This window comes from Triturus cristatus, chromosome 3_1 (genome assembly GCF_964204655.1).
Source record: "Triturus cristatus chromosome 3_1, aTriCri1.1, whole genome shotgun sequence".
Taxonomy (NCBI): Eukaryota; Metazoa; Chordata; class Amphibia; order Caudata; family Salamandridae; genus Triturus; species Triturus cristatus.
In genome coordinates, this window is record NC_140583.1 from 838050870 (window position 1) to 838068772 (window position 17903).

Sequence of the window (17903 nt, forward strand, 5' to 3'; positions counted from 1 at the left end):
TCTCCCTGTCAGACACCGCCCACTGGGGAATCCCACTTGTGTAAAAATACCCATCCAGGCATTCACCACTGCCGGTGCGAGCGTGGTCCTCAAAGGGATAGCCTCTGGGTACAGAGTGGCATAATCCACCAGAACCAGGATGAACCTGTGCTCTGTGGCTGTATGAGAATCTATAGGCCCTACTATGTCGATGCCCACCCTCTCAAAGGACATAATATAAACAATGGTTCCATAGGGAAACAATTAATTTCAATCGTAGTAAATCAAAAACCACAGCATATATAAATCAATTGGCTAATCAATATCGAAAGGGGGTGACAACGACAGGCAAGGGATTAAGGGGAGCTTTAACTTTCTGTCCCATATTGCAACAGGCCTGGCAGGTCACACAGGTCCTGCAGAATGCATCTGAGGACATCCTGAGTCTGGGCCAATAAAAGTAAGGGGCAAAACAGGCAAAGGTCTTGCCCTGGCCTAAATGTCCAGCCAGGGGAATGTCATGGGCCAGTTCTAGAAAGAAGGCCCGATTAAACTGGGGGACCATCAGTTTCTCCTAAGGGCCACTGGCAGTCCTCTGATCATGCCTTTCATGGTCTTGTTGACTCTCTCCACAAGTCCATTAGTTTGGAGGTGGTAAGGGGTGGACAACTTATATGTTGCACAACACTCCTTCCACATAGCCTGTATGTATGCAAACATAAAGTTTATGCCCCTTTCAGACACCACCCATTCGGGAATCCCACTCGTGTAAAAACACCCATCCAGGCATTCACCACTGCTGGTGTGATCGTGGTCCTCAGAGGGTAGCCTCTGGGTACAGAGTGGCATGATCCACCAGAACCAGGATGAACCTGTGCTCTGTGGCTGTATGGGAACCCATAGGCCCTACTATGTCAATGCCCACCCTCTCAAATGGGGTAACAACAACAGGCAGAGGATTAAGGGGAGCTTTACGTTTCTGTCCTGTCTTGCAACTGGCCTGGCAGGTCACACAGGTCCTGCAGAACACATCTGAGGACATCCTGAGTCTGGGCTAAGAAAAGTGAGAAGCAAACCGGGCAAAGGTCTTGCCCTGGCCCAAATGTCCTGCCAGGGGAATGTTATGGGCCAGTTCTAGAAAGAAAGCCCAATAACACTGGGGGACCATCAGGGCCCTATGGACCCTCTGGCCAGGAGCCTTAGACTCACTGTACAAAAAGATGTCTTTCCAGTAAAGGTGATGAGTCCTGGAATTCATTACCGGCTGCATGGGCCTCGGCTTTCCACCTCAGGCCCTCGAGGGTGGGGCACTCTCTCTGTGCCCTAAAGAACTCCTTCTTAGTGGGGCCTACTTCCACTTGCTAACCGGCAAGCTTGGGCAGGGCACCAGGAGGAGAATTGTCCTCTTTAATAGACTCTGAGGTGCCCTTTGCCAGTTTCCAATCCATCTCACCGGAGGTACTTTCCAAGTTGCGTTTCCCCCGTCTTTGTCCTCTCCCCTTCTTAGCAGGGGGCTGGGCCACTGTTCCAGACTCTAGCCCCTTCTGACTCCCTTCTCGGGTGGCCACTGGGAAACGACCCTCTCCATTGTTAGCAACCACCACCTGGTGGGTGGCTTGGGGAATTACCTGCTCTTGGAAGACTAGCACACTCCTTACCATAGTCAAGCTGGCCCCTGTATCACTCAGAGCCTCTATCCCCTGCCCATTGAAGGTGGCCCTTTGACTATACTTCACTGTTTTATCAGGCACTTGAATCCTGGGAACCATCTCACTGTCACCCAAGGACACTAGGTTAACTCCACCAAACTCCCCCATCCCCATTACCAGGGTCCACCTCTTCCCTCATTACTATGCTTGCCACTCCCGGAGCCTTTCCTTTAGTGGTTGAGGGCACTCGCTTTGGGCACTTAGGATCTCCCCTGTAGTGTTCATACCTGTTTTTTTCCAGCGACTCTTATTAGGGCAAGTTTTCTTTAAGGGGGCCAGATTGGGAATTCGGGCCAGACCTTTTTTCTGGGGAATGCTTTGAGGGCTGATAGAAGACTCTTTCTTTTTATTACCCCCTCTGTCTTTTAGTGGGGCCCTGGCTCCTCTTTTGGAAGACACCCCCCAGTTATCTTTTTGGACAGTCTGATGCTGGCCCAGAGGTCTGCTTCATCAGCAAGCTTCTGGCAATCAACCAGCTTGCTGTCTACTAGGTGTTGGTACAGATTGGTTGAAACAAGTTGTGAGAAAGTGCGCCCTCAAGACTAAGTTGTACAATCCCTCATAATCATTTACCTTACTACCTAACACCCATCCCTTCTGTTCCTTATCTGCGTAGTCTAAGAAGTATACCCAGTTTTGTTTGCTCAATTTGTGGCTGGCCCTAAACTTCTGGAGGTATTTCTCCTGGGCCACTCCAAACTTAATGAACAACATGGTCATCGTGGCAGGGTAGCTAATTTGGCCCCCCATAACCAGTGTAAGGAGGGTGACCCTTTCCAAGGGAAATGTGCTGTCATAAACTACCTCCCCAGTTCTCTTCAGGGACCCGGTGTACATTCAAAGCCACATCATAGGCTGCTGACTATTTGTCTATGTCATCCCCCGCCTGGTAATCCTGTACCATATCTTTATGGTTTCAACCTCTACTCTCACTCTTAGGCACTGCAGGGGCGCTGCCATCATTACTGTTGTTGGAACAAATTTGTCGGGCTCTAAAGTCCAACTCTCTCAGGCTAAGCTCATGGGCCATCTTTTTCTCTTTCAGGGCCAGCCTATTTTCAGCCAGAGCTAGCTCTTTGTCCAATTTGGCCAGGCCTTACTCCTTTTCAAATTAAGCCAGAGCTAGGGCCTTCTCTTTTGGCAGTCCTGACAAGCTCTAACTTTAGCTTAATTTCTTCTCTCCTGTCCTAGAGCTCCTCGGACGATAGGCTCATTGAGGATATACTGCTGCCAGTTCTAGAGTGGTCCCCCAGGTCGGGGAGGAGAGGATGCTCCCCCTCTATAGGTTGTCCGTCCGAGCCCCACTGGCCTTGCTCTGACTCTTCCCCACACTCAGGTTCCTCTCCACTAGCCGCCTCGTCCTCAGGGTGGCCCTCTGCCCAGGCCACCAAGGCTTCCTGTAACTCTGCCTTCTTGGCTATTCCCCTGCAAGTAACTCCCTTTGCCTGGCTGAGCTCCTTGAGCTGTGCCACCATAAAGGTTTCCAGCTCAGCCAGCTCAAACTCTACCTCAGGTAGGTCCTCAGACATGTTAACAAACTAGTGAAAGTAGAAATAGAGCTCAATGAGGAACACAAAATAATCACCACTCCCCAGCTATACCTCTGTCCCTTTGAAAGACTCCTTAGGAAACAGTGGAACACTTTGCCTAAGTGAAGTTGTGGCATGCACTTAGTTAATGTGTGAAGCTGTAAACATGCAAGTCCTATCGAACTGCTTGACTTTTAAATGTAGGAACTGGCATTTTTTGGTTGGCTGAGGGGATGCCCTAGCCAGGCAGAACCTACCAATTCCATCAGGGACGGGTGATTACCCTCACTGTATAACCTGCCCTCACCCTTGGGTAGCTTGGCACTGAGCAGTAAGGCTCATCACAGAGACAATGTGTAAAGCATTGGCACAGCACTTCCACACAATAACTACACTGAGCGTCACAAAAGAGACGTCACACGTGGTGTATGTAAATAATGTTCATATTCAACACAAGCATTAATTATCACAACACAAAGATCATGTATGTCTGGGCACAAATCACACTTGTAAATATTACTAGCAGTACTAGGCCAAATCGTGTTAAATTGGCATCATTAGTACGTACACTTGGCGAAGATCCTACTTTAACCTCCAGCACCCTTATGCAGTGCAAAACGTTGTCACGCCCACACCCACCCTGGCAATCATTAGAATGCAGCATCACACAGTTATAGGGTGCACCCTAGATCACAACAAAATCAGAAATATGTATTATAACACTTTTAAGCAGCACCATCGACTGAGGCCGCACACGGAAAACCAATGTCAAACTCAGTAAACTGCTGGCAAGAAATCAACGTGTGAAGCAGCACCAGCAGGCGGTGTAGTGAATCTTGGCAGGTTTGCAGGCAGTCACTCCAACACACACTCAGCACTGATATGCGGTGCCACAGAGCACAGATATTGGGCATGTTCATAGGGAAGGCACTCACACACAGACGCACACAGCACTGTAACGCGGTGCCGACGATATCTGGCAGGTCAATAGCTAACACACTGCAGAAACCGTAGCCCAAGCCTCCCTTCACCCTCCAACTCACCCCCACTATCTTATGGCTTAACCCGGGCAGGTAACTTCACTCCGCCAGGGGAGTTGACAGAGTTTTGCCTACTCCGTGTTCTATTGCAAATGGGGAGTTGAGGCAAAACTCCGACTCCGTGGCAGAGCGGAGTTAGCCACCCCCTCCACCCTCCCAAAGTAATTATAATGTTAAAAAAAGGCACTTTCCTGCCATGGCTGCCTCCTCCTCGCCATGGCCGCTCTCTTTCCTCATCCTCACTGTCCTTCTTCTTTGATAACCTCTACGATGCACGTCTTGCGCATGCGCACGCGCAAGATGTAATACATATGGGTTATCAAAGAAGAAGGACGGCGAGGATGAGGAAGGAGCGCAGCCATGGCGAGGAGGAGGCAGCCACGGCAGGTAAGTGCCTTTTTTTACATTATAATTACTTTGGGTAGGGGAGAGAGCGGAGCGGAGTTCCACAGAGTTTTTTCCAACTCCATGGAACTCCGCGTAGAGGCACTACGCCTGCTCCACCCACCCTTACTTACCTCTACAGGTTGGAGATAGGCCATTCGCTGCAGAAGTTACACTTAGTAAGCATCCCCCGGGAAGGAACTGGTGGTAGATAGCAGAGCTAATTAGGAGGCAATTGTCAAAGGGGGTTAGCACCACTCTGGAAGTTCACCCACAGGATATGGAGCAGTAGCAGGCTTAGGGGGATAGTCGGTCACTCACAAAGTATTCCACACTGTGCCTTCCAGCACCAGCCCAGTTCTGCATAGCACGGAGAAGGTGGCGCGGTCTCTTGATCCGTTTCTGATCACTCTCAGAAGGGTTCCTTCGGCCCAGTCAGTCACTCTCCCTCCCTAAGTCCATTCCGGGCAATACTACCTGACAACAGGATGTAGTCAGGGGCTGGGTGAGGAGAGGGCAGTTGGTCCACTGCACTGAGGGTCCCAAAAGAACAATCTATGCAGAGGGAATAAAGCAGGGGGGTCTCTCCTAAGGCAGAGGCATCCCATCAGGCACACATCAATCAGAGTCCCACCCAGACAATCCTGGCACAATGTCCAGTGCGCGATGATACGAGCTGCACCAGACAATTCCAGTCTCACACAACGAAGAGTTGCAAATGCCGCAACTCCCTGGAAATGAGGCGCAACATCTGGTGCGCGATAACATGAGCCAGACCAGACAATTCTCGTCACACACAATAAAGAGTTGCAAAATCTGTGCCTTCCTGGAAATGAGGCACAATATTGAGTGTGCTATGATTTGAGTCACACAAGTCAATTTCGGCCACATAATGAAGAGTTGCTGGATCCCGCAACCCAGGAATCCGCTCACCATCAACAAGACGATTAGGCATGTTGAGGGCCCCACGATGCCATGGCCGCACTCTCTTGATGCAGGCACTGCATTTGGGGCCCCGTTCCAGGCAATCAGGTCTCCAGGCACAGTTCTTGATTTCAAACTCACGCCGTGCTACCAGTTGGTATCCAGCCAACAAAGTGGAGACCTACAAGGGCACCCCTTGCCAGATGTCGCAGATAGATGTTGTATGTCCCTTATGCGAGGTCTTTGATGTCCCTGAGAATTCCACAGTAAAACAGGGGGCAAGCCAACAAGCCCTTGGAGAGCACACTTCAGATTGTCACACAGCAGCAGGCAAGCAACTACTCAGGAAGAGCACGCCGTCTCTTCCAATGGCAGTACTACTCCTTGTGCAGAGCAGATTCTTCTGGCAGTGTGCACCACACAGTTCCAGGATCAGGGACATGGAATGCAGTTCTTAATCTTTAGTGGAACCATGATCTGGCTCCCACAGAACAAGTGTCAAAAACTCTCCTGCCAATCTATCCAGCTAGGCCCTCAAATGGTGTGCTTTTGTTCCAATTGCATGGCCAAGGATTATAGCTGTCGCTGGGGAAATCACAGATATGCTCCACCAACCTCCAGTGTGGGCTGGAGTTAGCTAAAAGTGACACAAAGAGTGACACAAAGAGTTTAAAAGCAGAGAAATTCCCACTTCCTAGTCGTGGCATTTCTAAGCTCCCAGTGACAAAACCAACTTTACCACTGGGGAGGGTTTGTCATTGTCAATCCAATGATAGGAAACATGGTGAGGCTGCTCCATTGCAAACTACTATTGCAGCCTGAAGTAATTTCACGCATTGCCCCATGTTAACCTATGGGACGAGCAAACCTCATAAGTAGTGAAAACACACGTGTGTTCTTCACTACCTGGGCAGGGAACAAACACGTGCACCTGCCCTGCCTTTCACCTACCACCTTCTTCACCCCTTAGGACTTTCACTAGGGGTGCTCTAGTATAGTGAAAGGTACCCCCAGGATGGGCCTGTGATTTAGAAAGGCCAACCTAAGCATAAGTGTCATTGCGCACACACAGACCTCTAATGGCAAGTTTGACACATGTTTGCAATCACTATAGGCGCAAGCATGCATACACGGCCTGCAATGGCAGGCTGGTCACATAATTAAAACACCATAGGTGCAAGTGCACTCACCCAAGTCTGCAATGGCAGACCTGAAGTCTAACACATGATAATTACCATTATTATAATCTAAATCAAATGTGCATTCTTTTTTTAAAAAACCTTCCACATTTAAAAATATTTATGTAACATATAAGATGATATGTAGACATTATTTTATTACTTTAAAAGCGTTAAAAGTACTTGTAACTTTAAAAACATCAATTAATAAAAAATGCATTTTAATCTTAAACTCAAATGCACAATATGTAAATTGTACAAAAAAATAATCCTTAATAAAAAATATATCTTTACATTGTAGAATTTAATCATACCATTAATATTTATTGTTATAAAAATATAAAAACATATTAAGATTGTATTCAACAAACAAAAATTTAAAAAGCCAGTAGGAAAAATAATAGTATAAATACAATATTGAAAAAATACAAAATATTAAATTCGATTTTCCCAAACTATCTTAAAAAAAATTCAACTCCAAGATAGAGTTACTTTACTAAAATTATTGTTTTTTAAACAAATACAATTAGTTAATACAAAAAACTTGGGAAATTCATAAATTGTTTGGAGGGGGGACACAATTACTAATCTAACTTCATTCTAACAGACGCTGAAGAAAGTGCATGCATTACAGTGATCAGATTCATTATATTTAGGATCTGTCTAACAAACTATTATGGAAGAAAGTGCACACACAGGGTGGGATTCAAATTTGCCATTTTATCTCCAGTCTAACAAACACTGGCGAAAATAGCCCATGTACAACACATCAAAATAATACAAAGAAACATATATGTCAGAATTGTGATTAATTTAAAATGAAAATATATATATATTTTTTAATAAAATATACAATATCTTTGAACACCCCCAACATAACAGAAAATAAAAGTAGAAAAATCTGGTATGTTAATTTACTTACATTTTGCATTAAATACAATTTAAGGATTGCTTTAATATTTCAAAGTGCACATTCTACTAATGTACCCCACGGCCCACCCCAAAAAATTATAGAAGCAAAAAAACAAAAACAAATATTAAAATTTTAACATATTTGAAGAAGTAATAATAATAGACATTTTAAAAATACCCACAAAAACACATATACACAACACAATCCACTGAAATACATATAATAATAGTTTAAAAACCAAATATGTTTACAAAGTAAACATAATTAAAGATATTGAAAAATTTGTTTCAAGTAAAAAAGTTTCATAATGAATACATTATTCAATTATTTTCAGTGTACATGTTTTTAAACACTATCCACCCAATCCCCAAGTAAACCCCACAACACAGAAATAAAATGTACTTAAAAATGTTAAACTTTGTTAAGAATGTAAAGAAATAAATAAAAATAAATAGCGACTTATAAACCCCCAAATACATGTAATAATCTAAAATCAAAATGTAATAAACAATATAAAACTTTATTATGCATTTAAAGAAAGATATATTGAATACAAAATATCAAATGAATCAATTAAAATAATTAATATATAACCTAAAAAAACTCTATAAACCCAACAAATCAAATAGAAACAGGTACATTTGTGTAGTCCTGTTATTTTGACCTTATTATTATGGTCACATTTTATTTTTGAGGCGATGTAAAAGTGGAACACTGATCTACTCCTTTCAAAGGCAAGAGTAAAAAAAATTTCCGAGTGGCAAGGAGAATGCACATCCACTATATTTCAAAGGCTGTAAGGTAATCGGTTTCTACACAGTGGAATCCACTTCCCCATGCAGAAAGAATATAAATAAGCACATGGGTGCTGGAATTTCAGAAGACACAACCATGCACCTTGGGCAATTGAAAGGACACAAATGCAGTTCATAGACATAGCTGGAAAATCCCCAAACCTTTCCAGAACTGTGCCTTTGCCTCAATAGCTGCAACGGGATCAGCTTTCTAGGAATAACAGGGAAATATTTATGAATTGCTGAAAGTGGAAAATTAGCACCCATATAAATCACATATTTACAGGTGTGGATTTAGTACTTTCTTTTGTAAATGGGACCCACAATGCAAACATATATGCCATGGACACATTCACATTTTTGAAATATCTAGAGCTCCTGGGCTTACTTATGATACCCTTTTAATTTGTCCAAAACTCAATGTCCTCTGTACTTTTAATATTACTTCTTTCTTGTAATAAACCAGATGAAGGCTCTTCACTTACATGCAAATTTCCTATGATGTTCAAAGGCTTCTATGGTGTTAATAGTTGATACTGTGACCAGCAGCCCTGTTTGCTTCAGGTGCGAAATCTCATGTACCTGGAAATTCACACTAATTTTCATTTAGATTATAGCTTTCAAAAATATCAGTCCATCTGTAACACAAGCACATGAACTCCCTCGAAAGACTATCTTGCAGAATTGTAAAATTACAAGAGGTATGTTTTAACTTCAAAAGAAAAGAACCAGCTTGGTAAAATGGTTGTAAAAAGTAATTAAACTTTATAACAGTAAAATTAAAGTTGCAGAACTCTGTTCCTATTCATTCCTGCTCAGTTCAGCCTCTGGAGATATGCTAATCCAGGCTCCTGATTCTATATCAGTAAACACTGAAGATGCATGCCAGTTCCATTCGACAGTAATAATATGTTTGCTGAGAATTAAACTCCTCCTAGTCCCCTCCAAAGGCTCTAGAATGTAATAAAAAAGTAGGTATGCTATTTCTTATAACCATCCCAACTTGCTTTGAATCCACTGCCTGCATCTCCTTTTTAGGTCTCGCCTGCGACAGCACATGTGCTGCATGAGCTCTGTTGTACAAAATATATTATATACAACAAGGGGTTTGTAGCCCATCCATTGCTTAACGTTCCTTGGCTTTATTGTCACTCTTTTTGCTGCCTTCTAATTGGCCAGCAAATGCTGACTTCACTTCCTTTTCTTTTGGCTGGAGCATGGACCAAGTACTGATTGCTTTAGCTTGATTTCTGTCCTTCTGCTGATTGCCCTGTGATTGAGGTACTTTTTTTTTTATTCTTCCCTCTCATCAATGTTTATTGTGACAACTGATGTTATCTGCTTTTGTTGTGAAAACAGATGTTATCTGCTGTCAAATATATAAGACATGGACATGTTATTATATTTGCCTTTGATAAAACGCAGCGACTCATACCCATAGGTATATCTCAGCGCTTCACTAACACAGTGCCAGCCGACTGATTAAAACAGCCACGTCTTCACGAGATTTTTAAACTTGGCAAAGTCTGAACAGGAGCAAATATAACACTGACGCTTATTCCAGGCAGAAGAGGTGAGGTAGAAAAAGTATCTGCTGCTGAATCTATAGGTACGGATACTGGCACATTAAGCAAAACTTTGCCCTTGGATCTAAACATTCTAGTGGGACAGTAATAGCTCAACGTCTAGTGTAGGTAGGCGGGACCATTACTCTTCAGAGTCTTGTGGATGAGTTTGCATAACTTAAAGACCGAACGCTTCCTAATTGGAAGCCAGTGTAAGGCTCTCAATGAGAGGGGGCAAAGAGGAGCCTGAAGGAAGGTTATAAACCAAACGTGCAGCAGTGTTCTGCACTGCCTGTAATTTGAACAGCAGTGTGCCATTGGCTGCCACGAGCAAGGCGTTACCATAGTCCAGACGGCTCATGATTAGGATTTGGACCAGAGTTTTCGTGGAGGAAGATGGAAGCCAAGGAAACACTTTCCTCAGTATACTCATAGTAGCGAAACAGGAGCCGCAAACAGATGGAACATTCCCTTTCATAGACAGAAACTGATCTAGCCTGATACCAAAATTATTTACTGTCTGCCTTGGCAAGGGGATACACTGAGTTCTGGGGGCCTCCAATCAGACATGGGCACAAATGCTTTCTTTATGTATAGGATTTTTCATCAAATTACTTTCTTTTTCTTCATGCATGGGCATAATAACTGATTTTCTCAGAAAAAAAGAATAGAAAATGTTGCTCAGAATCACAGGGGTGTTGTGCTGAGACCTAATAAACATTGATAAAGCCAGTAGGTGTAGCCTTTGAGACTATTGGCTCTGCCATTGCCTTTTGTTCCTGCTGCACAGCATGGGCATTGCCAACGTTGGCAATGAGTTGTAGCCATGCTGTATAGCAACTTAGCTGCTGTACCGCATGGGTAAAAATTATAATAAAAAAGGACTATGATGCATCCAGTGCTAATGTGCTTTTTTTTAAAAGTGCATGAACCCTGGCTGTTACAGCGCTTTTTAAAATTCGTTTGAGACACAGGGCAAATCGTCCGCGCTGCTGTACAGCATGGCAAAAAAGAGGATCTATTGGCTTTGCCAGTGCTTGTTGCTCCCTATGTGCTGCTAATCAGCCTCTGCCCAGGCCTTCTCCATTTTTAAAGATAGAATATCATGCCTGCTTCGGTAAATCTGGAGTCTTAGACCAGCAAAAGAACGACATCACGGCATCAATTCTCTCTCTTTTGCTTTCAACTTAAAAAAACAAAAAACACAAACACATCTGTAACATTTCCAAACTTTAAATAATGCAGTATTTTTTACGGCATATCATTTGTCTTATTGTTACAATACCTCTGTGCTGTTGTGTGTGCCCTTTTATTTTTTAAAGCTCGTGTGAACAGAGCACAACTATTAACAGACATAAGAGAGCCATTTGTGGTGGCCAATAAGCAGTCACCAGATGGCAAGTACCTGGCATAACCGCCAAACCAGGCCAGATGTACCTGATGGTCTGCGGGTAAAAGGCGCTCTCATCCTGCGCCAACACACCTAGCCCTGCTGCAAGACCAACACAAGCAAATCAATAGGAAAGAAATACAAAGCAGCATATTGCCTGTACAAAGAAAGGCAATGTTCTGCATTAACACACATACAGCAGCAATATGTTCTGCTTAGATGCAATTCTCCTCATTAATCACACGGAATCTGCAAGGAATTATAGTGTTGCTAGCCAGTATAAAGAATTCAACCACCACCACTTCAAAGAAATCCTATTGTTCTTTGTGGGCCAATTGGCTGCCGCGTTTCTCGTAACCCCCTGTGCGCCGCAGGGCAAAGTAATGAAAACAGCTCGCACAGGGAGGATACGGGGAGTGTGTCCTGCCACCGACCTGTGGGGAACAACTTGCCAGTGGCGAGTCACGAAATGGAAACACAAAGGCATGACGTGGAAGCATGAAAAAGCACGAGGACGCGCTCAGCTCTTAGATGACTGGCCTGGAGCTGGTGGTATTTTATTTTGTGCCTTTTACCTCGGGGGCTTCTCTAAGACTTCTCTTCCTTGAGTTGTTTCCCACAACCACAAGGAGAGGGTGAGGAGTGGAAGGGGGTTGGGGTAGAAGGGAACGAACCAACAAATTAACAAGGACCCTCGAGCCAGAGCCACAGCAAGGGTCTGGCTTTGTTCTAAGACTCCAGCAAAGGCCCAGCCATGAAAATGTTTGGCGTGTACATCATGTAACAAACATCAAGTAAAAATATGGTGACGGCTAACCAAATAAAAAAAAGGCATCTCGTTAACATTCCAATGTGTTTCACCAGAATACATCAGATTAAACCACTGCATTGAGAGGCATTTATTAAGGGATTATTTTTAAATATTAATAAAAAAACATTCATTACCCCCATGCACTGCTGACAATGCTATTGGTGAATTAAGAGGCAGGGCGGTTGTCATATGTAACTCACATGGAGCCTACATGTTTTTTATCATAAATGGAGTAATATAATAGTGCAATCAACAGCAACCCATAGGTGCTCTGATGTTCAATAATAAAGACAAATGATGCGCAGGGAAGCAAAATAGTGCCTTGAATCACACAGTTCGGTCATGCACTGTGCACCACACGATATTGGCACACTTCATGTGGTCACCTGATGAAGGGCTGATATCATATGGTAAGCACCTGGAGAACCCCTTTCAGTGGGGTTCCAGCTGTTTTGAACAAGGTTTGAAACACTGAAATCCGTTGTGGATTTTACAACTTCCACCGTACACACAAATGGGGATGGCTTTGTTCCAGAAGCCTTTCGTGTTTTATGCCCAGGTCGGAGTGGCCACCCCCACTTCAGGTCCAAGCCCTCCCATATCTGACAAAGCAGCTCATGCTGAGATGGCTTTGTTGTCCCAATCCCTAAGTCACACCTATGGATGCCCCCCCAATTTACACGTGTCTGTGATGGCTGGAATGCCTTCTAAGCCCCACCTCCACCCTCACATGGTGCAAAATATTTCCAAGATGGCCGGTCTGAAGCAGGGACGCTGAGCTTGATCCCAGGTTTTCTTGATTCTCATTGTTAAAGCTCAGCCACTAGATGAATATATTTTTCTCCTGCTTTCCATCAAAGGTTAATGTTTGTCTTTAATTCTTGGTGCATGATGAAAGAAGAGCGTGGATAGCAGGCAGATGCCACATCCAAGCTTACCTCCTTTGGGGCTCAAGAGTCTAAGAGCACCTCATGTTGAAACAGGCTCGAACCTTCAGTGGTTTATCGATCTCTAGTTGGGGGTAAAGCAACCTACCGTCCACGTTTCCCAGTAGACATCAGTTGGGTACAGTATCCCTGAACCTTTGCTGGAAATGAAAATATGTACTGTAGGATCCAATAAATTAGGGGTCAAGGTTTCACGGTGTGGTAGCAGAAATGGGATGGAATCAATAAAGGAGAAGTCATCGAAAGCAGAGTCTGACAGTCAACATATACATTCATTTTTTTAAACTCGGCATCAAAAAAATTGACAAGGACAAATATATCAATAAATATGTTCTGGGTTACATAATTGGACACATACGGGCCAACATGTTAACTTATCTTACATGAATAAGGTCCGGCAATTTTCATGCGATAATATTACATGTACTGGAGAGATGTGTGTTTTGTCTATTTACAGCTTTGACTCATCATTACATAGCTTAGCGGTCTAATGTTCCATCTGCAGAGCACAACTTGCAACATGGAGATGTCAAGTTTGCATTTTACGTAGATAGTTCAGAGGATTACTGCTTTTGTCACTGTTGGAAATGGCCATTTTTGGAGGGTTATCCCCAAACTTTTTGCTTTTTCCACCTATTTTTCCCTGACCTGTTTTTTGTTGGTTTTAGGACTCTGGGCACCTTACCACTGCTAATCAGTGCTAAAGTGCATATGCTTTCTGTGTAAATTGTGCTATGGATTGGTGTTTCCATGATTGGATATTTGATTTACCTGTTAGCCCCTAGTAACGTGCACTGCGTGTGAAGGACCGGTGAATCGACTGCTCTCGGGGGCCTGCAGCACTGGTTGCGCCACCCCTGTGAGTAGCCCTGAAAATGGTAACTCAGACCTGACATTGCAGAGTGTGCGCGCAGTTTGCAACTGCCATGTCGCTTTGGCCAGTGCACACACTGGCCGGTCCCTAATCTTCCCTTTTCTTACATGTCAGACACCCCTCAGGTAGGCCCAAGGTACCCCTGTGGGCAGTGTGCAGTGTATGTGAAAGGTGGGACATGCCCTGGTGTGTGTGGCATGTCCTGATAGTGAATTACAGCCGATTTCGTTTTTCACTATTGCAAGGCTACCATTTCCCCATAGGATAGAATGGGAGGTTTGTTTATAACATCTTATAAACATAACTGTTCCAGGGAATTTGGTAAGAAAATAGAATTTAGTATACCTGAACTCAGAATCTAAAGATGCAACTTTTAGTGAAGGTGATTTTTACATTTTGTGTTTTTGAAAATACCACTTTTAGAAAGTAGGTATTTTCTTGCTCAGTCATCCCATGTGCCTCTGCTGGAATGTGGATTGCCTGTCTGGGTTTCGGATGACAGAAGGCTGGGGAGCAGGAGGGATCCAGATAGTCTAGGTAGGGTCAGGAAAGGGCTGAATAGACCTGGGCTGCAATAGGGGAAGGGGGAGGAGATTTCCTTGCACCTCAAAGGGACTGGTCTTCCTCTGACAATGCCGTCTCCACCTCTTGCCAGGAATTCACACCAGAGAAGACAGAACTGGTTCTGGCTGGGCACAGACACCCTCTGCCTAGAGGATCAAATGATTTTTGGATACAAATACTGGGGCCCAAACGCCTGAACTTCAGAACTCATCTGGAACAAGAAGACTGCCAAGAAGAAGAGCCGGAGAAGCTGTGAAAAGAAACAACTGCTTTGCTGGGTGCTTTGCTGGGCTGACCTGTAAAGGCTGCTTCTGTGTTGGGCAGTGAAAGGCCTGGACTGGACTTTCTGCAACCTAATTTGTGAGTCTCTCCAAGGGCTTGAGGTAGAGCTTGCCCCCTGTTCACAAAGTCTCAGGAACAGCAAAAACTTCAAGTTCTTCGACCCGCAGCACTAGGGACTGTGTGTTTTGTGCTGCAACCCAAAGAGCACCAACTCGACGATGTCTATGGCGCCGCTGCCAACTCTGTGACCTGAAGGCACTGCAGAGGGCACCACCGCAACACCGCACCGCAACCCTGGTCTCACCGACGCCGCGTGTTGACGCCGCCACCGAGCCGCTGCTTGCACCGCGACCTGTGGGCACCGCACTCCGCACCGCCTAGCTTCACGCTGAAGCTTTGGCACCGCAGAGGGCACTGCCGCAATGCCGCACCGCAATCCTGGTCTCACCGACGACGCCCGTTGATGCTGCCGCCGAGCCGCAGCATGCACTGCGACCTGTGGGCACCGGTCTCCGCACCGCCTTGCTTCACGCCGAAGCTTTGGCACCGCAGAGGGCACCGCCGCACCACAACCCTGGTCTCAACGACAATGCCCGTTGATGCCGCCACCGAGCCGCTGCTTGCACCGCGACCTGTGGGCACCGCACTCCGCACCACCTCGCTTCACGCCGAAGCTCTGGCACTACAGAGAGCACCGCCGCAACGCCACACCGTGACCCCAGTCTCAACGACAATGCCTGTTGATGCCGCCACTGAGCCGCTGCGTGCACAGCGACCTGAGGGCAACGCATTCCACACCGCCTTGTTTCACGAGTATGTCTTGGCCTTCCTGACGCCGACACTTCCTGCCGAAATCGACGCCGCTCCTTGCACAGGGGTTCGAGGGCACTGCTAGTAAGTCACACGACGCACTGCCCTCATCCTGCACCGCAGCCTTGGCCTACCAACGCCGGCGCCATCGATTCCAGTTCATCAGCCGACGACAGCACTTGAGCAACGCCGACACCGCTGCTTGCACTGTGACCTGCTAGCACCGTGGCGAGCACCACCCTCATCTCGCACTGTGACCCTGGTCTCACCGACGACGCCATCTGATGCCGTCACCGAGCCACTGCTCACACCACTACCTGGGGGCACAGCACGCCGCACCGCTGCACTTCGCACCGCAGCCACCGATGCCTGCCGGCGCCAGCGCTCCTGATTCCATCAGAGAGGAGCTCGACCTGCAACGTGAGTGACTTCAAAGGCCTCAACGTCCTACATTTCTCACAGGTACTGTTTGCGGGTCTTCTTGACACCGTAGCTGGCCCGTGACCCCACAACCAGGAGGAACTGTTAGATTTGTTGTTCACGACGCCGGGGTAGCCCGGACGGAGCTATCCACACAAGGAACTCTTTTTAATCAGCGTATTTTTTAACTGTGAACTTTTAAGTAGAGTATTGTGGATTTTTATAGTTTTTGGTCTTTTTTTAATTATATAAAAATATTGGCTATTTTTCTAAACTAGTGTGGTGTCCTTTTGTAGTGCGTACACTGTATTACTGTTGGTTATGTGCAAATGCATTACACACTGCCTCTAAGATAAGCCTGGCTGCTCGTACCAAGCTACCAAGGGGGTGAGCAGGGGTTATTTTAGACGTGTAACTCCCTTATCCTGACTAGAGTGGAGGTTTTTGCCTGGCTTTGGCCCACGTCCTAGCCTGCCAAAAATCCAATTTCTAACAGTCACAGAAATGATTGTGTTACTTGGAGTTCATAACCTGCAGTCCTTCTAATAAGGCACAGTTACCTATGAACTGACATCAAGAAAATGCATGCAAATTGCAAGACATAGGTTATTTTGGGCAGTAATCTTATTAGAGCACATATACCCAACTACACCATTATGTTTCTCCAGAGCCAGCACTCTTTTTGTATAATGATTACTAGTACGGATGATATGTGACTTCAACACCTTGTAGAACTATTGTTTTAGTAACATTTCCTGTACATTTATTTATACAATCTTTGATTTATTATCTGTGTGTGTGTTTGTGTGTGATGTAAGGCTCTTTGGGGCGAATACCACTATAAAATAAATGAAAAAAATAAATTAGCAAGTGATTTTTAAATCATCGTTGTGTGTACTCTTCCAGATACATGTGACATTCTGACAGCATATGCATATTTCCTACATGCAGGGGTTGAACAAAGTCAAAATCCTGCCTACATATTATAGTTTCTCTTAAGCAATTTGTGGTACTAGAAGGTATGTTGCATTCTTTATTCCATGACTTGCATGCTCACTGTTTATGTTCCAACTGTGTCTGTATTCTTTTAAATGCATTGTTATGGTTCCACATTCTGGAGACTGTTACATGCGAGTTGCACTGTTGCTCTCCAGAGGGTGAATGCTTCATTAAACTGTGTCTCAACCCATTCTACTTCAAGAGAAGACCTCTTATTTACTTCACACTTGTGAAGGGATAAGAAGCTGAGTGTCTTTGCTTCCCTCCATTCAATTGGCACTTATATTTCAGGATCCAGATAGCTCCTAGTCAGGATGAGACTTCAATAAAGGAAGGGCTATTGGTCCTCTAAGTGAGGCCTTTGTGTTGGACCCAGCAGGATGTGAAAATGAGAGTCCCACTCCTTGTAGGTTGTAGCTTTGAACAAAGCGAAAGGAGAACATATGCAGGTGCAACTGAATGTGTCCTGGTGTTGGCAAATTACTCTGGAACAAATTGATCACATTTAACTGGGGCCGGCATAGACCCGGCTCAATAATAGCTGGCGGACTGATGAGCGGGCTGGATTCCCCTCATTTCCTGCACTAACCCGACCCAGGCTATGGGGCTGTACCTGCTTCGCCACAGTGCCGGATGCTGTGCTATGGAACTCCGGCATGGCTGTGGAAGGTGCACCCTCTTTAAAGCTTCTTCCTGGATGGCTGGTTCTAAATGTAGGCATGGTGGTCTAATCTGTCCGCGCCCCTTGAGCGTGGGCTCGATCTGATGCATGGTTTCTAACAGGAACATGT